Source organism: Chamaea fasciata, unplaced genomic scaffold, assembly GCF_029207755.1.
Source record: "Chamaea fasciata isolate MVZ Bird 193981 ecotype frontalis unplaced genomic scaffold, bChaFas1.0.hap1 SCAF_2, whole genome shotgun sequence".
In the NCBI taxonomy this organism is placed as follows: Eukaryota; Metazoa; Chordata; class Aves; order Passeriformes; family Sylviidae; genus Chamaea; species Chamaea fasciata.
Genome location: NW_027094087.1, coordinates 79,795,639 through 79,819,561, shown reverse-complemented (window position 1 = coordinate 79,819,561; position 23,923 = coordinate 79,795,639). Strand labels below are relative to the sequence as shown.

General features: G+C 34.3%; 1 long non-coding RNA gene across 1 annotated transcript; it reads left to right on the top strand.

The window, feature by feature from the left end:
• The first annotated feature begins 11,935 nt into the window (after positions 1–11,935).
• Positions 11,936–18,584, top strand: LOC136286030 (uncharacterized). The gene is made up of 3 exons (XR_010719696.1): positions 11,936–11,991; positions 12,071–12,292; positions 16,923–18,584. It is a non-coding gene; the product is annotated as an uncharacterized lncRNA (long non-coding RNA).
• Positions 18,585–23,923: the final 5,339 nt, after the last annotated feature.

Sequence of the window (23,923 nt, the reverse complement as noted above, 5' to 3'; positions counted from 1 at the left end):
AGTGTCCACTCTCTGTGTGCATCCTCATATTTTACAGTGCATATGTACTTGCTCATATTTAACTTCCTCTGAGGTTGAGTAGTCAATCTTTATTTTCATAACTTTTACATCAATAGGATTACTCCAAATTCATAATGCTGACACCTCAAAATCTAACTTGACTCTGGTGCCCAAAAAGTGGCATTAAGAAAAATCGCATCAAGATTCAGCTGAGAATATGGGGAGTAAAAATGCAGCACCATCATCACATGAAAAATAGACCTTAAAATACAGCAGGCAATAATGCCACAAATTATATTTCATGAAGTACACACACATATATTTGTGATTTAATGCATTATCTGTACTCAAAGAACAATTCTAATGTTTTAAATATTTTAAGCTCTTTCCTCATGTTTGGTTAAGAAGGAGTGGCCAATTATTTATCTTGATATCCTCCTCAGTCCAGTTTTAAACAGATAGGCGACTTCTGTATTATAAATACAGTGAAAGGTTTAGAACAATTTCTATAAGCAAGTCGGCATTTTTTCTTCCAGACTTTCTTTATGAACAGTGAACCTTCTCATTTGTTCCTAATAAATTTTAAAAATAACCACAGTCTTATCCTTCTCCTTTTACTGAGAAGTTGAAATAATGCATGTCTCATTCAAAATATAAACAATAAAAATCCTGTTGAACAGGAAGGTTTTGTTACTGATGTCAATATCATGGATGCGGTGTTAACAAGATTGACTTCACACTACCCCAGAGAAAAAATGTGGAAACACAACAAAGACAATATGCTCAGGAAAAATTGCTAACAAACTAAAAGCATACTCTGTCTGATTAATTCTTGGACTTTACCTGAAGTTGGATTTTTTTAGCAGTTGAATGAAAGAATGGAGAAAGAAACATTGTTTATTTTAAATTCCAGTAGTTTTCATCTCCTGTATATTTATCTATGTTTTAATTAAATGCCAATAAAGTTCTATCCAAAGCATTGCTTGAAATGTGAATTTTAAGTTTAGTACTTTGTTCTAAAACACAGGAAAAAAAAAACCCAAAAAACTTGCAATTTATCTATTTTCTTTTTTTCCTAGCTGAAAATTGGAGTAGTTTTTTCTGCTCTAGCGATATTTTCTTAGTGGAAACGTATTTTTGGGAAAGCGATAGCTGCTTCTATTTCATCATTTGTGGTATATATAAGAAGTGGTAATAGTGAATTCATTCTCATTTTCAAAGTTTGCTGTCCTGTTCAACCTTTAATTCATGATTAATTCAATGAATACTCAACAAATGAAGATCACTGTGGAAACCTGGTTCTTGTCCAAGATATTTAGATCAACAAGATAAGAAATTGCATGTAACACTTGGATTTCTTTTAAACACTCAGTGTTTTCTTGTTCTAGTTCCATATGCTTAGGAATAATAGATAACAGTAGAACTTTTCCTGAAGGAAGTTAGCAGATGTCTGAACTGCTATATTTGTGCCCCAATCTAGACGTGTGTACAAACCTTCCCCTCTGTGCACAAGAGATATATGGTCTGTTAGAAGATTATTAACAGATTTAGAGGAATACTGATCAGCCACTACCTCTGAATGTGACCTTTGGTTATTATTTTGTGTAGTATTAGGTAAAGATATTTGCTGAACTGAAATAAAAGACAGAAATGAGAATAATATATTCCAAATTCTTTCCTGGGAAGTTTGATTACCAATACATGAATAAAACTGCCATACATCTAAGAAAACAAATCCAGTGTTGCTCATGAGGCTCAAAGCAGTAAAAATGAGTTGTAGAGGTGGCTGGAGGAAATAAATGGCTGGGCTAATGGTTTTGAATATAAAAGACTAAAGTGTTTCAAATTGTCAAGAAATTTCTCTGTCATCATTTCCCAAAAGAGAGTGAAAGATCCAGAGGCAATCACATCACTCGATATGTGCAGGAGTAACCAAGCTCTCCAATATACACATTCATTGACTAATTCTTAAAGGGTTGAGTGAAAGAATCAAGCATGGCTGCAAGACCTTAAATTTTTAACATATTTGAGGCATAATTTAGGAAATTATGGAAGCCTGGAGTTTGAAATATATATGCTGTTTATGGATGTAAAGTGTCTTCATATTTTGCCTTGTATAAAAATGGAAATATAAATTACATTAATATAAGACATGCAAGTCTTATTCTTTAGCCATTAGGTTAAAAATAAAAAAAAATAATGTCAACATATTGACTTATAGTTGTTATTTTTAAAAACCTCTAACGTACCAGCAACTGCTGTTCATACTCATATCAATAACCTTACATCCTATGATTATGTTGAGTGAATCTGAAATTAATAATACCTAGCATATATAAGGATGACAGAAAACAATAGTTACTTAGTCATTTAACAATTATTACTTTGCTGCTTGCAATTAGTTATTTTTTTAAAAAAATTCTTTTTTCTCCAGCCATTTTATCTCAAATTTTTCCAATTTTTCTAAGACACACAGAAAAACAAAACAAAACAAAACACCTGAAAAGGATTAAAAGTCAAATCATCCTTATGTTCTAAATGTAAAAGAAAGTGGTGTTTTAGCACAATATTAGTTGTGTAGACATTGCAGTAATATCAGCCGCATATGACAAATGAAGTAGCAAAAGAGCAACGACCTGCCAAGATGTGCTTTCATCACAAAACCATGAAGAGTTTTGAGGCATCTGCAGCATTTAAGACTTAATTACGTGAGTGATTTCATCCAAAGCTCTTTCAAACATTGTGACAGTGGATTTCTTGGTTTCGGTTTTCTGTAACTTATTGTTACTACTGATGGCTAGAGCTGCTAGTGAGTAGTCTTTGAACTGCAATTACTGCTATTTGCCTACAATGAACAAGAAGCTCTGCTAAAAGAGTCCAAGATTTCCAAAAGCATAAAAATGTCAATCAATGCTTTTCATATGAATTATTTCATGGCAAGTGGTCAGAATGAAAATGCCTTTCTTCTGTGGTTCAGCACTAAGTCATGACTATTTTCATTGAAACAAGTGAGAATTTTCCTGTGAGTAATCCTTTGCACAGAAGGGCAAGGGAAAAAGTAAGGTTTTCAAATAATTGTCCAGAAAATTTCTGTGCCAGTTAAATTCCATATGATATTGAATGGGGTTTCAAGATAAATAAGAGAAAAAACAAAGATGTATTTCCTTGATTTAGCTGCTGGACCAGTTCTCAAATGCTGGATCTGCCACTCAAGAGGGAAAATCCCTTTCCAGTGGTCTCTGCTGCCTTATGAGTTATGAACACCAGTTTTATGTCCTTGCATATTATCTCCTGGCTATAGTATTTAATAGGTGCACAGAGTTGCCCATGTTCCATTCAGAATGTGGTAGGATTCACAGAAAAAGTCAAACAAATTTATTTTCATCTAAAGTGATATAAGTTTACTTTTTGGACCACAGGGAGCTTTGTCTGGCTTTTGCAATAAAGTAATGACACAGGTTTGGGTTTCTTACCATGAAGTGACATAATATCCTGAAGCCAAAGAAAAACCCTTATTCCTAGTAATTTTCAGTAGGTTTTCAATCTGAATGGTTTCTTGTGTTTCTTTGCAAGTTGTCATTTCCAAAGGACTATAGCTAAAAGATCAAAGCAATCATACTTTAGCAGTTAGCTAAAAAACCTTGTGCTCACTCATTAAACAGTGTTGAAAAATAGATATTTTCTTTTATAACTATAATGAAGTTTCAGAGCCTGAAGAATCAATTCCACATCAAAGAATCACTGTCATGATAAATATATATTTTTTTCTCCTGTCTAATAAAACTTCATGGAAGGATTTGTGACATATTAAAACATCAATTTGTGAGAAAGATTTATTCTGAATTTTTAAGTAGTTAGATTCAAATCACACACAAGAAACTTTTATATCAGACATTCCTGGAGCAATGAACCAAGTCAAAACCACACTGCTGCCATCAGTAGGCAGCAATTGAACAACAAAGGCACTGCTGAGTTTTACCATACATACTCTACAGAAATGATGCATAGTGTACAATAACAGAGATTTATTTAATTCTGTTTCTGTGTGAGTGCCAAAGTAATCAGCTGTACAGAAACACCTGGCTCAAGGAGGTAAAGCTATCACCTTGATTAGACAAATGAATACATTTCACCTGTTTGGTGGCACTCTGTGGTCACAGGCAAAGCAATTTAACATTGAAAACATTTTGATTCAATCTCCCAGTTAAATTCTAATCTATAGTTTATGTCCCATATAACCTTGTGCATATGTGCATGGGTTTTGTAGTCCTGAAGGCAAGTTATCACTGAAGGCATTTCCACCAGCATATAAAAGATAAGGACCAATAATCTGGTGCTTGTTTTGTGGTGAAACAGACACATATATATAGCATATGTCATACAAATAAAATCAATGGGATTTGCTCTATTTACTTACATAATCTATTTTGGGAAAAATCCCAAATCAACCAAAAAGAGAGTATTTCTTGATTCTGATGATACATTTCAAAATTTGCCTATGCAGACAAAGAAAATCCTTGTCACTAACTATGAAGGTCATTGATTATAAATGAACGTGATTATTTTTATTTTCAAACTCATGTGTGGTTTAGGCACTGTATTATTTTACAGTAGACCTGAAGTACCGAGGAAAATAAAACAACATCAACATTTAACATGTATTGTTTCAGACTGCATATTTTGGAAAACACACAAACTATTACCTAGGATTTCCAATGTGATCTTTAAAGAATTACTTCTAGCAAATAATTTCCTAAAAGAAAATTTGTTTCACTTCTCCCCCACCCCATGGAAATAAACAGAGTTTTCAAAGAAAAATACTTGCTGTTTATTCTCTTCTTAATTGATTTAGTATAAATTCTACATCTGCTTGTTTACGGTTAAAAAATGTGTCTGTTCTATTAATAGCTGAAATTGATTCAAAAATTTGATGTATTTGGTAAAATAGTATAGAATATTTTTAATGAGGAAAACTTTAACAGATTTTTGCGATCCTTCTCCAGTTTCAAGATATCATTAGGTGAAGGTTATTACCTGATGAGAGCTTGCTTGCAATCAGCTCAACAGTTGCTCCACTTATTTTTGCCAAAAATACTTGAGTGAAGATGCTGTGGTGTATCTGATGAGTAACAGTGTGTGGGAGGAGAACCCAAACAGAGATGAAATCACAAAAATACATCATGATGTGGCATTGTTACCATTTAACTCTATTTATAAAAGGTGATTTAGGGCACACAAGAGTATAAGTGGAATTTTTAGAGAGTTTACTGTCATCCTCCATAACCCAAACTGAAGAAATGGCACTCCCTACTTCCTTAGCCTGTTGAGATCAGAAAATAATTGCTGTTATGACTATGAATCACAACCAAGTTACAGTCAGAGAAATGTAGTTTATTTAAGCCCCTTTTTAATATCCTTTCTCCCAGCTGCATGGATATATTAGTAACCACTTACATCATGGATACTGAAAATTACTCTTTTCCTGTTATGATTTAGATCACAATCTACAGTTTGCTAATTTTGATTTTTTTTTTTTTTATTCTTAAAAATGAATTAAAATTTAAAGTCTTGAAAATTGTGGTTCAAATCTTTGATTTAAAAGACCACAGATTAAAACATTTTAATGTTTCATAAGATATGAAATAAATTATAACAACCATATTTATTATAAAATTAATGATTAATTTCCTGTAGAGCTCCTATAGAAATGCACATGTAAAGGTTGGTGGGTGCATATATTATGTACATATGTATATATGTAAAGCACATACTATATATATAACATGCTATTTATTATAGCATTATAAATTGAAAACCCATTCTGAACTCCATAGATCGTTCCTAGATTCCGTCATGCTTTTTCATCTTCTTTAATAGATCTCCTCAATTCATTTTCCCGAAAAACACAAACCCATCTATTTTAGTCTAAATAAAGGGTTGAGTATTGTATTTTTAATGGTGAAGTTGCAACAGAGGTTTACTGGGGACAGTGAAATCTAGCTAGCATTTGGAAGAAGCTGCTTGTCACTGCATGTGATGTCTGGGAGACATAACCTGTCTGTAGATGCAACAGTCAGTACAGAAGATAACTGGAGCAGAGGAAAGCATTATAGACAACCCTGCCTCCAAAATGTTGACTAAATCAAGAGATATGTACATCAAAAATACATATTATGATTATATAAGAAGTTACTTAAGTTATATAAGCATGCATTTAATTAATCACTTAATTTCTTGAATGGTCTTTTGTACTTTTGAGGGAAATAGATAAAATAATCTGATTACTCTGAAGTATCTTCCTTTTAACTCGTTGTACATTTGATCCTGTACTGTTGACTGACAGATCAATAACTTTTAAACAGATTGAGTAATTGGTCTCAACAATTTAGGAGCCAACTAAAGAGGTTTCTGATATTTTTAGCTATACATGCTCTGTTAAATGTTAAGGGGGTTTAGGTTTAGATTTAAGTGTACTAACCTGAAACGCTAATTTTTTGTTTGCTCCATAAAACAGCTGATCTGAATTTCTCAAGCATTATTATAATAAGGTTTTTTCTTAGTGTCCTAAGAAACATATAGATATCTCAATTAAAGCAGGATCTAACAATAAATGCTGACACCTTATAAATGCCTCTCTCACAGAATTGGTTTGTTTAGAGATTTTTAGGCTCTTAGAAACCTTATCAGGTATGAACAGCTAGCCTTTTAGATGATGCAACTCCTGTTACCAAGGATTTATCAAGACTGTGGGATACAAACTGTATTTTGTAATAAAACCCCTCTAGCTAATCTTTTTTAACCACTGGTGTGCACCCCACCACAAAAAAAAAAAAAAAAAAAAAAAAAAAAAAAAAAAAAAAACACCCCCCCCCACCAAAAAAAAAAAAAAGCAAAAAAACAAACAACAAAAACCCCAACCTGCTATTTTAATGGTAGATTTCAGATGCATGTTTAGGTTAAATAGTGATAGAAGGGTGCTAAATAAAGTCTTATCAGGTTACCATGCATCTGAACTGTGATAAAGCTTTCTCAGGATAGTATCAAATGGAACAAGGGCCTATTCAGAAATGTCTGACAGAAGACACACCGTTACAGTGGGACCTGTCTAATTGACAGCATGGCTTAAGTGTGGAATTTCTGATATGTAGAACCTGGTGACTGCCTCGACTCCAGCAGTCTGTGCGGTGTTCAGGCAATTTCAGGGTCAGTTTTGTGTGTTAACCAAAGCCAGGGATCTGTATAAGCAGGCAGGAAATTTTGCAACAGCAAGCTTCTGTCATCTCTTTTTTTTTTTTTTTTTTTTTTTTTTTTTTTTTTTTTTTTTTTGTCTCCATCAGAAAAAAATGTAAGGTTTATAAATAATGAAGCATAATGCATCTCTGAACCTCAGTATTTTTTTTTTAAAGTTATTTATGCTGGACTGATTTGCCATCACTTTCTCTAACTTTTAGGCAGGGCCTCAGCTGTCTCAGAAGTTCTCAGGATGACCTCATCTTCAAAATGATTCATGGAAGCAGAAGACACAGACAACTGGACACATGCAGGAGCCATCTATTTAAATAAGTTTTAATTTTTGTGATCTCTGTTTGGATGTCCCACTTCTGTATCTATTTGCCCTTACAAAGCTCTGTTGCTATTGAACAGAATTTTAGTTTATCAGAAGTTGGCAGTGAGATAACTAAAGAAAAATTTAAAAGGAGTTGTATTATTTGCTCTTAGTGCCATTCCATGAACATAGGAACTGTTTAATTTACAGAGAGGACATACTTCCATACATCACAGTAATCTTTGGGTAAGAAAGTGCTTATTTGAGAATTGCAGAGTGTAGGAAACAATGGCGGGAAAGAAAAGACAGGACCAACTATATAAGGTTTTGAGGTGTTTACATAAAAAAACTGGAGCACTGGTTATCACTTTCCGACCTTCCTCGAAAGATAAATATCAGATGTTTTAGGCATCTTAACATACAAAGAGTTGAAATAGAATCAGAGCAGAATATTGCTTTTTTTTTTTTTCCTTCCAGGCATGTGTTTACTATTTGCAGTAAAAAAATTCTATAAAGAGTGTTCAGTAGAGCCTATAGCCTGCTAGTGGCTCTCTTGAAAACATTTATGAGCAGCAAAATGTGTTTTATTTAATCAGGTAGTTTACATTTAAACAAGACATTATGTGTCTCAGAGAGTGAAAATTTGCTGTTGGGGCAGATTAACTGAAAGAAAGCACAAGTCACAAAAAACAGAGGAAAATCAAGGGCTCTGGCAAAAAAATTCCACGTAAACTATGATGCTGGCTCAAAAGGCAAGCAAGATTTTAAAAAAAGGAATGTATATTTTTTTAAAGAAAATTATATGTTTGGGAAAAGACTGAGTGAACAGAGTAGTTTAAAGCTTACTAATAGCAAAAATGAACACAACATATTTTGCAATGTGTTCCGTTCTGGAATGGTGTCCTTCTGCACATAGCCAGCTACCCAGTAAACTACAAATTGCTCAGGAGTTGAAAGAAGGAAACTGAAGAGGATTTCTGGACTGAGCTAGAAAACCTCTTAAAAAATTCACTTTTGAAAAATGAGGATTACATGTTCTATTGCACAAGTATGGCTGTATAAATAATTGGCCCAGTATTTGTGCTTAGAATCTTCTTTCCAATGCTTCATCTGAGATACGATGAAAACCAGATACAGCTAAGAAACCAATCTGGTTAGGAATGTTTTTACCACAGTAAGGAAAAAGGTTTGAAACACCAAATGTTTTCTGGGTTTTCTTGAATGTTTTTTGTATTGTAAATTTTGTAAAGTCATACCAGCTTTTACAGTCTACTACTTTGTGTTTTACAAATGCTCTCTTACTCAATATAAGACTTCAATTAGACATACCTCAATTAAGAATATCAGAGATCTTCTCTGGTCTGTATTACATGTTCTATATAGGTTGAAACAGTCTACAATACTGTTAGTAGTACTTTAATTTCATAAAGAAGTATATGGTCTATTAGCTACTATAGCCAAATCCCTTTTTTATCTAGTTTGATAAAATGGGAAACACTAAAATGGGAGAGTGGTTTATTTTCCATTGAAAAAGTTTTTGTGACGTGACAAATGGAATAAGTTGTTTGCATTCATTCTTAGGTGACAGGAATTGCTTGGCTCTACTCAAAATTCTGAGTGTCTTTACTGGGGTTTTTGACTTGATTTGAGTTTGATTTTTTGCCTTTGACTGCCTGTAGAGGTAAGAGAGTTTAGAATGCAGTCTAGAGCAAAATGTGAACATAAATTCTGAGCTTTTGTTTAAGTTGCTACTGTTTTTTAGCATGCATATATTTCATTTCTTAGGGTCAAAGTGTAACAGATTGGAAAGGTAAAGTTCTAAATTTTTGCACAAATTTTATGCATTATAATGTGTTATATTATATTGTGTATTATATATTGTATTATATTATATAATGCATTATAATGTGCAAAAGTTTCTTTGGTTTATCTGATGTTTAATTTCTTCTTGAAATACTAAAATAGCTAATGTTTTCTGCTGCTAGAACAGGAATAAATTGTAGCATAAATCTGGGGGAAAAAGAAAAAAGTTTGTACAAGGCAGCAAGATTAGAAAAAATTTAAGCATAACATTGTTTACAGACAGATATTTCTAGGTTTTTAAAATTAATTATTTGAAGACCAAAGTATTTTTAAAAGCATGTAAATTTTATTGACCATCATCTTAAGTAGGCTCAACTAATACCAATACATGCACATACAGAGAAAGAATGATGGGAAGAAAATTTAGGATTATCCTGCCAAATTTTCACTTTGGGTTTGAGCAGTGAGGAAATTTTCTGAAAGATATAAAACTATGTATATTAATTATTTACAATACCCATATATTAAAACAAACAAACAAAACTTTCTGTGATATATTAGACATCAGCACCCTAGTGGGAAAAAAAATGAAGAGAAATTAAAATTGACACTAGTGTCTAGAGTAAATTTGGTTAACATTGCATACTTAAAAAAAAAAGGTTTTGATGAGACTATAATTGCAGGAATCTTTAGCAGTCTTGTGATAAACTCTCCTTGTGTTTCAAACCTCTTATGTTAGGATAACACTGTTGTTAATAACGGTAATTCTTTGTCATCCTTTTTAATTTTTTTGCCAAACTGACCAAGAATTCTGTGCAACTTCAAGATAGTTCAACAAAATTACTTAACTCATTCTGCCTTTAGAGGATTATCTGTTCCCCACTGATGTCAACTTTTGATGTGTGTGTTCTGTCTACACAATTTGGAATATATTTAACAGATCAACAGCAATGGGAGTCATGGGTATCTGGGGATCATTTCACTGACTGCCAAAGTGCACCCACCTCTTGGGGAAAAGTTATTCCAACATAAACAGTTTTGATACTGCCAACTTGCACAATATTTGATAATATCTCTGTGGCCCAGCTGTTCTCTAGTCTTCATATATGCAGATATAGCTTTGCTTTGGAGAAGAAAAAGGTTTTTACTGCGCAGTGGAGGAGTTTGGGGCCGACTATAAAATTAAGCTTGAAGAATTAAAGGTTTTTAAGCCAGAAAACCCCCACAACTACTTAATAGAAAGTAATAATCCTTTATTTTTTAATATCAGGCGTGATCTTCCTCTGGAGAGGAGGAAAAACTGGTACAGGAAACTTGGGAGGGCCCTACTCTGTCTTTTAAGTCCTTAATATAGTGAATGCTATTCTTTAGGAAGAATAAGCAAATGTGGCACATTTTCAAACTCTAGAGAAGTCAGTGGAATTCTGGTTGCATAAAGATATTCAGGTTTGTTTTCCTACTGACTTCTGGAGAGAAAGGCCACCTTTTTTCATAAGTAAGAACTTCCATTCCACAGTAATAATTGCATGTGAATATTTACTATATTTTAGTTAACTTTAATTAATTAGAATATAAGATGGAAATCATGAAAGTTTTGTTGATGCTGGAATCCTTGACAGATAAGACATCAGTCTGATAACAGCATTACAAAGTTTACATTAATTGTGTTGCTTTTTTGTCTTACATTTATAAGGTGATACATTAAATATAAAAAGTTACTTTTAAAAAATCAACATATTTTCTTAATATACTCAAAGGTGGAATCTTCACAGCTAAATTTCCTTGCTAATAAATTGAGACAGCATGTGTTCAAAATGAGTTATCACAATATAAATGGTTTAATGAAAGTTTCCAATGGTCGCTTCTGAATTGAACTTGGATTTAGCTGAGAAGGTTTTCTCACAACTCTGTATGCTTCCAAGGAGAGAGGTTAATCCTTAGGAATGCTAGAGAATCACTGAGTAAACTGATAATAGTACATTTTTATGATTCTGTCAAGTATAGCCACAATTAAAAAGTCCCTTTGTGGGCTGAATACAAAGGCTTTGCAAGCCGCAAGTGGTCTGTGGGCTGTGATACAGAGAATCTTAAGCTGGTGGATATTGACGTAGCCCTATTAAAGTCAATGGCATTAACACCTCCTTTATACTAGCTAACAATCTGGCCTGTGATCTGCCCCCTACCCTCTCCATTATACACTGTGTTAACAGATTGTCAGACATCCCTTGAGAGAAAATGTATATCCTGCTAGACAAACTAATTTTACATCTACACATGATTTTCAAACCAAAAGTTTGGTCTGAATCCCAGTAAAATAAAACAAACTCCTGGAAAAAGTGCTTACTTTCTAACATTCTCCCTTTTCTTTTTCCTTTTTAAAAGTTATAATCTAGGAACAGTACAACAAGGAAGTCAAAGACAGCCTCAATAGAGCTATTATTTCCCCTCCTGCACAGGTGGTAAGGCTCAGTTTTTTCCCCTCCCAGTGTTATGGCCAGTGCAGCTGTATCAGAGCATGTATAATTAATTAATTATACATGCCTTAGTATATAATTAAGTATAAGGGTGGTGTAGGGGCATACATCAACGACTTTATAGAAGAAGAGAAATAGGAGGCATATTGTAACTCCAATTCACAGTTTGTAGGTTTCTCCACCCCCTGGGGCAATGCAACTGCCCTCTGTAATTGAACCCTCAGCTTGTACCTTTTTTTTTAAACAGCAGAACAACAGTGTCAATGAATAAAGACACTGTGCTCTAGAGTTCAACTTCAGCCAAGATGCAAGGACAAGAGACTGAGATCTCAGAGGTAACAAAGCTGAAGGCAGTGACTGCTGAATAAGTGTTGAGTACAAAGCAAGACAGTGCCGGTGCAATTAGAAGTGCAGCAGTGAAGCTCATCATAGACAAGATCAAGTTGCAACATTGGATAATATATACATGGTAGGGTTTTTTTTTTTGTTTTAGTTTTTTTTTGTTTGTTTGTTTGTTTTTTTTTGTTTTTTTGTTTTTTTGTTTTGTTTTCTTGTTTTTCCGTGGGATTGAACTTATCCTTACTAGAATTTTAAAGCCTGTAGAAAAGAATAACCACCCTGGAAGAGAAACTTCAGGGTATGTGGTTATGTTGAAGTCTGATAGGATTGCAAATATCTATTTAGATGATAAACTATAATTCACATGATTTGATTTTTATAGGGTGTATTTAAGCACACAGTTCTAACATCAGTCTCTACCTTCTCTCCCATATGTGCATCTTGAGCATCTCTTTGCTGTCATTATTCTGCAAGAGAAACAGAGAATGGGATAATTTTTCTTCTGTCTGTTGTTGGAAGGCTAATGACTATCTTTAGCTTTTTGTATTTTTATTTCTATTATGCTGGGAAAAAAATATGTTAGTAAAAGTTCAGGTAAAAATTTCCTTTACCATGACAAAAAAGAAATATAAAATTGATGGGAGCTCAATGTTCTTTTAGAAAAATGTGAATAATCAGAAATAAGCTAAGAGCTGAAGCTGAATTACTCTGCCACTCTTGTGGGACAGTTGGCCTTGATTTTAATACCAGCTGTCAGACATCCAGTTTAATATTTATCTTTGCCTTTCCATCATTGAAAGTGTAAAGATACCTCTTGGTTATTGCTCAGATGAGAAAATATATGTGTAAGGTTTGTTGTAATTCATATGTGGCAGTCTTCTGTGTATCAGCAAGACTGTGCTGAAAAACCTTGTAGACTATAGTTTTTGCAATAAATTACTTGGTTACAAAGGGATTTTCTTAAGACTTAAGAGGGAGGTGGGGTGTCTGCGGGCTGTTTGTTTTGTAGTGGAAATGGTGTGAATGTGGATGAGTCCATCCTCTCAAGACACATCTGTCTCAACAAGGTTATTTATGGCTTATGCAATTTCCTAAATAAGTGTATTTCAGAAAGACATGGAATACCAACATCCCAAATACTACTTGCTATATTAGTTCAGTAATGGTGTGATTTAAACCTACCTACACACACACACATACATAGACATAGACACTGCTTTACCTCCAAGCTCATTAAAACACAGTATGATTTCATATATTTTCACAGGAAAAAAACACTGTTGTGCTGGGTTGAATGACTAGCTTCCATCCCAAAGTTGTTGCAAATTAAATTGTCAATAACTATATGTTGTGTTGGTTGTCTTTGGTTTGCCTTCTCAAACTACACAATCTAACAGAACCTACTTCTATTTTTCTAGATTGTTTCCTCTCCTTTCAGGTTATTTTGTTAATATTAGTGGAAACAGCTCTCATTTTAAGCTACTTTAACATCAAGGTAAAGCATTAGTGATTGTACAAATCCTGTTTTCTTTCTGTGTTAACTGTACAGATGCCTCTTCTGCTCCTGTTGTTTGAACAGCAGCTGAGCCTTGTAGGAAAAGCACTGCTGCCCAGGAGCTGCAGGCAGAGTTTGCAGAAACACAGTTCTTGAACATCCAATGACATTAACCTTGACATTGCTCAAATGATAATGAAACCAACCTCTGCTGCATCTTTACATACTCTGTGGTATCATCCCTCAGTAAATAATGGCAGCCCAGTATGATGATGTAATGTTGAAGTGCTCTTCAATATTTGCAGTTTGATGGCTTATGGTTTTGCTCATTCTGCCCCAGGAGAACTGCACCTAAACTGTACAGCTGTCATGGCTTAATCCCAGCTGGCAACTCAGCACTATTAAGCAATCCACTAAGTCTCCTCTCCCACATGAGATGGGGAGGATTTAGAAAGGTAAAACATGTGGGTTGAGATAAAAACAGTTTAACAATTAAAACAAGGCAAAATATAATAATAATAAATTGTAATGAAAAGGAGAGAGAAGAATAAGACCCTAGGAAAAAAGTGATGGAGGATACAATTACTCAAGACCTGCTAGGTAGTACCCAGCCCATCCCTGAGCAAGGATTGGCAGATCCCAGCCAAGTGCCCTCAGTTTATATACAGCTCATGACATTCTATTTTATGGAATATCTTGGCCAGTTTAGGTCAGCTATTCTGGCCATGCTCCCTCCTGGCTTCTTGCTCACCTGCTTGCTGTCAGAGCATAGGAATCGGAAAAGTCCTTGATTTAGAGCAAGCACTACTGAGCAAAAACCAAAACATCATTATGTTATCAACTTTATTCTCACACTATATCAAAAACACAGCTCTGTACCAGTTACATGGGAGAATTATCCCATCCAAAAATAGGAAAACAGATGACCTAAAATTACAGAACCTTATCAGCTCTTGTCAATTTAAAAATATTTTTCTATCAAAATTTTTAAGTTTTTTACAAAAACAAATAGCAATTGAAAGTAGTTTTATCGCTTTCCTTTCAATGTGGAGAATGGTTAAACACATACTTTTTTTATCTCCATCAACACCTGCTATATGGATTTTTTCACAGCAAAGGCACTACTATTCACATCAGTAATTAGTTTTCTTGAGAACCTGTGAATCCACCTTTGAACAGACTGAGCATTTATCATAAAAAGATAATGATGACAAAAAGTGGATACTTTTTTTAGATGGTCTGAGCTTCTGTAGCTTCTGTGGTGTTTCATACTTCAGAACCAAACTCATAATCCAATGCCTGTGACTCAAAGCATTATGGATTCTGAAATACTGTTCTCAGCTTCAATTTACTTTTCTGTGCCTTTTAGTCTACAAAAGATTTTATGCAATGCTGGACCCTCTTTTCTCTTGTTCTTGTATGTTGCAGCATTTATGTATCCAGTTAGTATCAGTTGTTGAGAAGCTCTGGAAAATATTACCATTACTGCAGTGGCTTTTAGGAAGTTCTGAAGAGAGCCAATTAATTTGAATTGCTGCAATTCTGTTAAACTACTTGGGGTTATGACTATTCATACTAGCAAACGATTGTGTGTTTCCATTGTGCCTAAGGAATGAATACGTATTTGATAGCATTCCTCTACAGTTTTGTGTTCAACTTTATTGCATTTTCCTGGAAGCAATGTAATTTTTTCTTTACCTGTACAACTAATAACAACAGTAGTCCAACTCTTCTACATTTTCTGCTTGTTCAGCAGCTCTTTTGTTTCATAGTTATATCTCAGCATCTGATGCCAGTCATCCATTAATTCATTCATTAAAAACCTGAGAAGATAGTAATGATTATTAATAAAAATACTTGTTCTCTCTACCATTCATCTTGATGTTAATTTTCTGAAAAGCATTCCAAGCTTACAGAAGCAGCAAGGAATATCAACAAAGGCAGGTATACCAAGAGTAATGGAATAGAAGTGGATTCTTTTCCGTGTTTGCTCAAAAATTAAAAAAAAAAAAAAAAAAAAAAAAAAGAAAAAAAAAAAGAATAAAGAAATAAGAGAACTTGAAGGCTATACCTAAGGAAAAAATTAGGGACTGAGACTGTGATTATGAAACACAAATTTTATGTTGCCTTTTCTTAAATTTTAATTTCTGCAGGCATGATCTCACAGACAGCACAAATAATTCCTCTTTTCTAAATTGCATGTGCATTCCAAATTTGTTCTAACAATTTACATATTTCTTTTCTTATATGTTATGTATTTAGTAAAACCAAATCATAGACAAAGAAAGAGATGAAAAAGAGTAAAACCAATTTTTTTCTTTTCTAAAATTTGATGTACTTACATAGACTTAGCGCTCTTTAGCCAGATAGAAAGACTGGGCAAGAGCAAAAAGATTGTGTGAGAATATGAGAATATGACAGTAGTCTGAGAAAGACCATATCTCACATGGAAAGGTAGATAATCAAACAGAACATGCAATTTAGGATATGCAGATGCTGTCTTATGTGTTCCCTTAAAAATCTGTCATCTTTAAAAATTCATCTTCCATTACTATCAATCCAAGTATTCTATAACTATATATGATGCAGGGAGCTATAAATGAGGTTAAAGGCTGCATGATTCCTAAAATTGAAAGGTCCTTACATGTTCAGTGGCTAAAACAAAACCAATTTTTTTTCCATTTAGAATTTCTTATTGCTTTGGCTCCCTCCATTCCTATGACACTCCAAGGGTCCACATGGGCTTGCCTTATTTTAAAAAGTTTTGTCTAGAATCTCAAGTAAATCTGCTTGTTGAGAAGAAAAGGTACTACACTATTCCCTTGAAATTCCAAAAAAGAAAATGCCGATATTGTATATCTCTAGGGATTTTGCTTTACTTTTTTTTTTTAAATTAGAATAAAGAATAAAAAGTATATCATATGCATGATAAGGCAGAGCTCATTCATAAACACATCAAACTACAACATCTCTGGCTATTCAAGGCTCAAATCTTTTTTCTAATGCCCATGCAAATTATTAATTCCACTGAGGTTATAGTGACATAAGTGAGACCACAATTTGACCTGCTGTGGACAGAGGTTCCAACAGAAGGCAATTAACAACAGTCTGTATTGGTACATATTGTCCGACAATGTGTTTCTCATTGGCATTTTAATCAACGGGGGGTGTATGACAGATTTTTATATGATATTTTTCAACAATCTAAAGAGTGAACTATTGGTAATTGCTGTTGATTTTTTTTATTTTTATTTTTAATTTACAGAAACTGCACTTCCAGATTCAAGGCAAGAGGACCTTTGTTTTTTGGAAAAAAATAACAAGCAAGGAGTTAACCAGCACAGTCAATAACTGCAATTCTTTAAAAAAAAAAAAAATCTTAACAAGACTGTGATGAAAATAATCTCTTCATTCTTTTGCTGCTAATGATGTCCTGATATAGTTATCTAAGCTTTCTGGTTATGGTTAAAAAAATAAATGCCATACTTCAGAGTCGTCTTTCTACATTGTATGTGGATCATATGGTTGTCTGTTGTTTTGTAAAGATCTAATTTAATTGTAATGAGTTATGGCTTAGTGTTACAATATATTCTGATTTAATTCTTGTTGAATATACTAGAAGCAGAACCACTAGAACAATGTAAGCATCACTAGATTCAAGAGATATTTTAATAAGGGAATAGAGATAATTGATATTTTCTATCTATTTTGGACAGTCCTTATGTATTACTTAATCACCATACACTTAATGGATTTTGAATTTTGAGCATTTCCTCCTACCTGTAGAATTCAGAATTTCTGAGAATATGATGTATGCAAGTGCAACTAGGATAATTGTTGAATTACAAAAATTTTTCATTGCTTTTCCTCTCTTTATTAGTAAAAGAACTCAATGAAACACATAACTTCTGTTTCTCTGAAGTTTAAAGTAATTTTTCAGCAAATCCATGCTTATTATTTAAGCTAGAACTAATATAGTGGTGATAGTTTCATTGCATTTGTAGAATTTTGGTTCTTTTGTAGGCTTCTTCTCAAGGTTTGAAATACACATATAATACTGAATTAATGACAAATTAATACAGTGTCTCAAAAGATTTATATCAGAAATTATCCATCCTTTTCAGATCTAGTTCAGTACATGAAATCAGATTTCTTATTTTAAAATAATATTTCAACTGAAACCGATTATCATTTCAAAATCTGAATCAAAACTTCAAGGAGTCTGAAAAAAACTTGTTTGGTATTGGTGGAGTTTTTGGGAAGGGAGCATGTGCTTTGGGTTTTTTTCCTAGATTACATCACTATGATCAAGTAAGCCTCTGGCAGTTTTATTTTAATTCCTTATTTGCATCCAGGTTTTGGAATGTGTACTTGGGGCAGAGCCTATGTCTCCTTGGAAGACTGACACTCACTGATTTGGGGGTTGTTGCAATTTAAACAGTTAAATAGTTTAAATTAAAAAGCTTCTTGGACCCTTCTTAATAAAGATCACTTAATTGTGGAAGGATTCCTGTGTTTTTTGAGTAGTATATGTAAGTATCAGATGGGATATCCTAAAATGTGATAAAACTGAGCACTTCAGGTTTGATGTGATTTCTTTTTTGAGCTGTGTAAGGAAATCCTCTCAAAAACAAACAAAAAGTTAAACTATGCACTTGTAAACCCTGTTTTGTAAAGAGCGTATTCATTTGTGTAGATTTGTAGTAATTTCAGATTTCAATTATGTGTCTGTCCCTCTGTGTATAAATTCCTTGATTTCTGTGTTTTTGAATATTCGGTCTTTGACGCTTAGGCCTTACTCTGATTGAGCTCATTTAACACCTATTGGTGATGCTTAATGAAGAACAGTGGGCCAAAAAATAGATAAAAGTAACTTTAATGTATCTATTTGTCCTCATTGCAGTATATAGTAAGTTTGACTAATCATGTTTAAAGTACTGAGTAAGTAATTACTCAGTACTTTAAACTGAGTAAGTACTCTCTGTGTACACATTTGAAGTCCTTATGACATCTACATTCTATCTAGTCATAGCTTGAAATGTCATTGTTTCCTGCAATACTTGCTGTGGCATATGTCAGCTATTTAGTCCAAACTAGCCAAGGAAAGTGCGCTGAGAAAACAGTGTGTGAAAAGCTCTAGTGCTTTTGTGTATTAACATACAAATTGAACAACACCTGAAATGAGCAGACACTCCTTTGGGCAAAGATGTTCTGACCTTTCTTTACAGAGCACTTGAGTTTTGAGATGTATTGAAAACTACTGTTTACTTTCACAGTTTTCTTCATGGAACAAAATAGTGACATTAAGCATAATTACAGCCAAAAAGATCATAGGAAAGAGCATCCAGTGTTTTTACTGCTCAGTGACTGTTTTTATAACACTTGACCTGAGAAAACCTTGTAAACCAGTTTTACTTAAGGAGTTCACATTGTCGCTGCTGCAGTAGACAAAAGAATCCTTTACATCTCACAATAAAGGAAGTTATTCATTTCATAGCATTTATAACTTCAGTATCTTTTCCTGAGGAGAATGAAAATAAAGTAATGAGCACTGTTTTCAGTTTCAAATGAAAACTTGTTGTGAATGGGTTTTACTCTCTGTGTATTGATAACTACAAATACAGATATCAAAGAATCTGGAAGATAGTTACACAACATACAGTTATGCATGTGGAACATATAAATTTCACTTTGTTAGGCACATTTTTTCTATTTAGGATGCAGTTTTGATACTAGTTGTCTATGTCTTTATGCTAACAAATTTTCAACTCATTTTATTTCCAGAATAGGGAGATCATACTCGCAGCACATCTGCAGATGATGTCACATTCTGTGTATTATATCTAAAGAGAAAAATTTGAGTATATCCAAAGGAATGTCCCCCGAAAGCTCATAAACACCTCTGCAAATATTGACAACTTCAGATCATCATCCCAGCCTTCTGAATCAAACAAGGGACATGATCTTAACAAACATGTCAGATCTTAATATATTAAGAACAAAATAAAATATGAGTTTTCATGCCGTTTGTATCATTTGTTTGCCATTTATCGGTATGCGATGTTCAGACTTTGGACCAAAGTCTACTGAATGTAATGGAAATATTTCTTTCAGAGCATTTAGCATAGTAGGGCCATTTGGAAATATCCAAACTAGGAAATTCTGAGCAATCTGACTCAAATACTGGAGCCAATTTAAGAGTCTCTTAACATACCCTGGGAGGAGAACTGCAGCTGCATTGCTTGCACAAGATGTCTCCATGAGAGTTGGTTTGGGTATGATTACAAAATGAGAGCTGTGGAGATATAATTTTAAGTTCTGTGAAAGAATACTGTGTCAGTACTAATTATTTAGACTAGTGGAAATCTGGTAAGTTTCAGAAAATATGTGAATGTAGTGCTAAGGCAGGAAACTGCTTCCCCCACACAGCACAATCAGAGCATATTTATTTTGTTAATGTTATGTTACCATAAAATAATAAAGGAAATTAAATCAGAATTTAATTGTTCATCATATTGCAGAACACATTGTATCTCAAGCTGTCATGGAAACTAGTTATCATTTCTTTGATCTTTAAATCATACACTCAGAAATAGTTGAGGAAAGATAGAGGGATCACAATATTTGTGTGAGAAAGATTAATGAGCTGTCTAAGCTGATTGCTTTTGCAGTAACACATATTTCATTATATTGTATGATGCATAAAATAATATTTTTTTTAAGTTTAAATGAAAAAATCCTTTTCTGTGTATCGATACAGATATAATGTTATGCATGCCAAGTCATGAATTTTACTTTCTAATTATAGTAATTTTGCCAGTGGTAAAATATGCAATGTATCCTACCTATTTCAAAAGTCTATCTGTTGATGATTTTCTTCCAAGCACTTTTTCCTAGACACTTGTCATATGATTGCATTTTACAGTATAATATGAATGTATTCATGGAGAATTCATTTGGTTCTATTCATAGTACACCCTAAACAACATAAAGAGTTGCACTCTCTCTCTCCCCCCAGCTACTGAGGAAAATATTTATCATGTATACAGTATTTCAATATCTCTATTGAGCATTCAGGTCAATTATTGGAGGTCTGTCAAAGTTCATGTAATAATGTCACTGTGGGTTTTTTTAACCACACAAAATAATCCCATATATATATATTTCCAGTTGAAATTTTAAAAAAGTTTGTAGTAAAGAAGAAAGAAAAAATATAATTTAAAAGCATGTGGGGTTTTTGTTTTATTTTCTCCTACTACAACATAAACTAACAAAACCAATAATACATACTTTTTCTGTGAAAATTTTTAAAATTATAATTAGAAAAATTTTTTTCTAATCCTTATTCTTATATGGAAAATAAAAACATGATTGTAAAAGATCATTTCAAATTCAAATGTGAAACCCCAGTTTTCATAGAATCATAGAATGGTTTGGTTTGAAGGGACTTGAAGATGATCTTGTTCCAATCCCCCTGCCATTGGCAGAGACCCTCCTTCTACAAGATGAGGTTGCTCAAAGCCCCATACAGCCTAGTCCTTAATAATTTCATGGGTGGGGCAACCACAGCTTCTCTGGGCAATTTTTTCTAGCACCTCATCACCCTCATACAAAGAAATTCTTCCTAATATCTAATCCAAATTCACCCTCTTTCAATATGAAGCCATTATCTCTTGTCCTATCACTCCATATCCTTATGAAAAGTCCCTCTCCCACCATCTTGTGGGCCCCATTTAAATATGGGAAGGAATATAAGGCATTTAAATATGCCTTAAGGTCTCCTTGGAGCCTTTTCCATGCTCAGCCTGTCCTCCCAGGACAGGTGCTCTAATCTTGTATCAATTTAATGGTTTCACTGTGGCCCTTTTTGGATTGGTCTAAGTTTTTCTTCTTTTAAGGGCTCCAGAGCTGGATGTGGTACTCCAAGTGTGGTCTCACAAGAACAGAGTAAAGGGAGAGAATCACCTCCCTGTCCCTGCTGGTCACAACTCTTCTTATGCAGCCCAGGATGTCACTGACCTTCTGGGCTTCAAGTGCACTTTGCTGTGTCATATTGAGCTTTTTCATCTACAGATTTCCTCAAGTCTTTTTCTGGAGGGCTCATCTCAATCCATTCTCCTCACAATGTGTATTGGTGTTGAGATTGTCCTGAAGCAGGTTCAGGATCTCCCACTGGTACTTGTTGACTGTCACAAGTTTCTCACTGTCGCTGTTGCGGTCACGAAAGAACCACACTCACCCGACAGGTTGAAGTGAGGAAAGAAAAGGATGTTTATTGTTGTTTTGGGTTTAAATAGAATTTAGAGTTTGGTCCAAGATTGGAGGACAAAGGGGACACTCCTCTGACCCCAATGGTTATCTCAGAAGTCCATCACACATTAGTATGTGAAAACAATCTACTTGTTTATGTTACATCCGTGGAAAACTCCACTAGAAATATGTAAACAGTCATCAGAAGGCTGAAAATCAAAGCGACACTCACAGGCTCACCTTCCAAGACTGTCAAGGTCCCTCTGGATGGCATCCCTTCCTTTCAGGGTGTCGACTACACCACAGAGCTTGATGCTGTCAACAAACTTGCTGAGGGTACACTCAATTCCAAGCTCCATGTCATCAACAAAGATGTTAAAAAAAGCTGGTAGCAAGACCAACTCCTGAGAGAGGCCACTCATCACTGGTTTCCACTTGGACATCAAGCCATTGACCTCAACTCTTCAAGTTTGACCATGTAGCCAATTCCTCATCCACTAACTGGTCTTTCCATCAAGTTCATATGATGGCTACTGGCTTAGCCATCTCTTGTGTTAGATCTCTCAGGACATGTGGCTGCATCTCTTTAGGTGCTATGGACTTCTGCATTTTCAGGTTCCTTAGATATTCTCAAATTTGCTTTTCGCCTAAAGGTGGCAGTTCATTTTCCCTCTCCCTGTCCTTGCCATCTACAATGCAGGTGGTGTGGTGGAGCATTTTCCACTGAAGACTGAGACAAAAACATCATTGAGTACCTCAGTCTTCTCATTGTCCTGAGTAACCAAGTCTCCTGTTTCTTTCCAGAGCAGGCCCGCATTTTCTGTACTCTTCCATTTATTACCCATGTGCACATAAATGTTTTTTTCTTGTTGTCCTTGATGTCTCTGGCAAGACTTAATTCTATCTGGATTTTAGGTGTCCTAGCTTGATCACCAGCTGCTCAAACCATCTCTCAGTTTTCCTCCCAGGCTACCTGTCCTTGCTTCCATTCTCTCGAAGCCTTTTTTTGTTTTGTTTTTGTTTTTGTTTTGTTTTGTTTTGTTGTTTTTTTTGTTGTTGTTTTTTGGTTTTTTTGTGGGTTTTTTGTTGGTTTTTTTTTTTGGGGGGGGGTTGTTTGGGGTTTTTTGTTTTTGTTTTTTTTTTTTTTTTTTGGTTTTGTTTTTGTTTTGAGTTTGTCCAGGAGCTGCTTGCTCACACAAGAAGAAGGCTTCCTGGTGCTTTTGCCTAAATCTTGTGGGTGTGCAGCCTTCTCATCTTGGAGGAGGTGATCCCTGAATAATAACCAGATTTCAGGAAGCAGATCACTGAAGAGGCCAAGGTCTGCTTTCCTGAAGTCCAGAGTAGTGAGTTTTCTGTGCACCCTCCTTGCTGCCCTAAGGATCTCCTCACTTTTCTTCATTTTTTTTTTTTTTGTTTCCTGTGGGGTTTTCATTCAATTTAATTTGTTTTGTTTAGGGTTTATTGGGGTTTTTGGGTTTTTTAAATTTTAATTTATTTGACAACTTCATAAGTTTTCTGTAATTTTACCTCATTTTTAGGAGGATAGGTACTGAGGGAATGAAGCAAAACTAAAAAGCATGTACTTTCAATCAAGAAAATTAAATCAAAACATACTTAATTACAAAATAGGAAGGTAAATATTAAGCATAGATGTAATCACACTCTTCTTTCTGAAGCACTGCACTGATCAAAACGCCCCCAGATTTTGGAATTCAAAAGTCAGTTAATGATGCAAGTGGGAACAGCTTCATTTTCTGTGGGTAATTCTACACATTCAAGTCAGTCTGCCTCTCTTGGACTCTACTCTAGTGGGGCAGAAGGTTTTTTTGGTGTTCTAGTGCCTATTTGTGTAGGAATTGTAAGGCTCAGCTGCCTTACTTCTGAGAGGCTGAAATGATTTTGTACCAGTATTTCCTTGAAACCTGATGGACTGGAGCACAAGTTGCTTAAATCTGTCTCTGGACTACTGTGGAGATGTGTTCTACATTACTTTCAGCCATGTCTTTATTTTGCAAA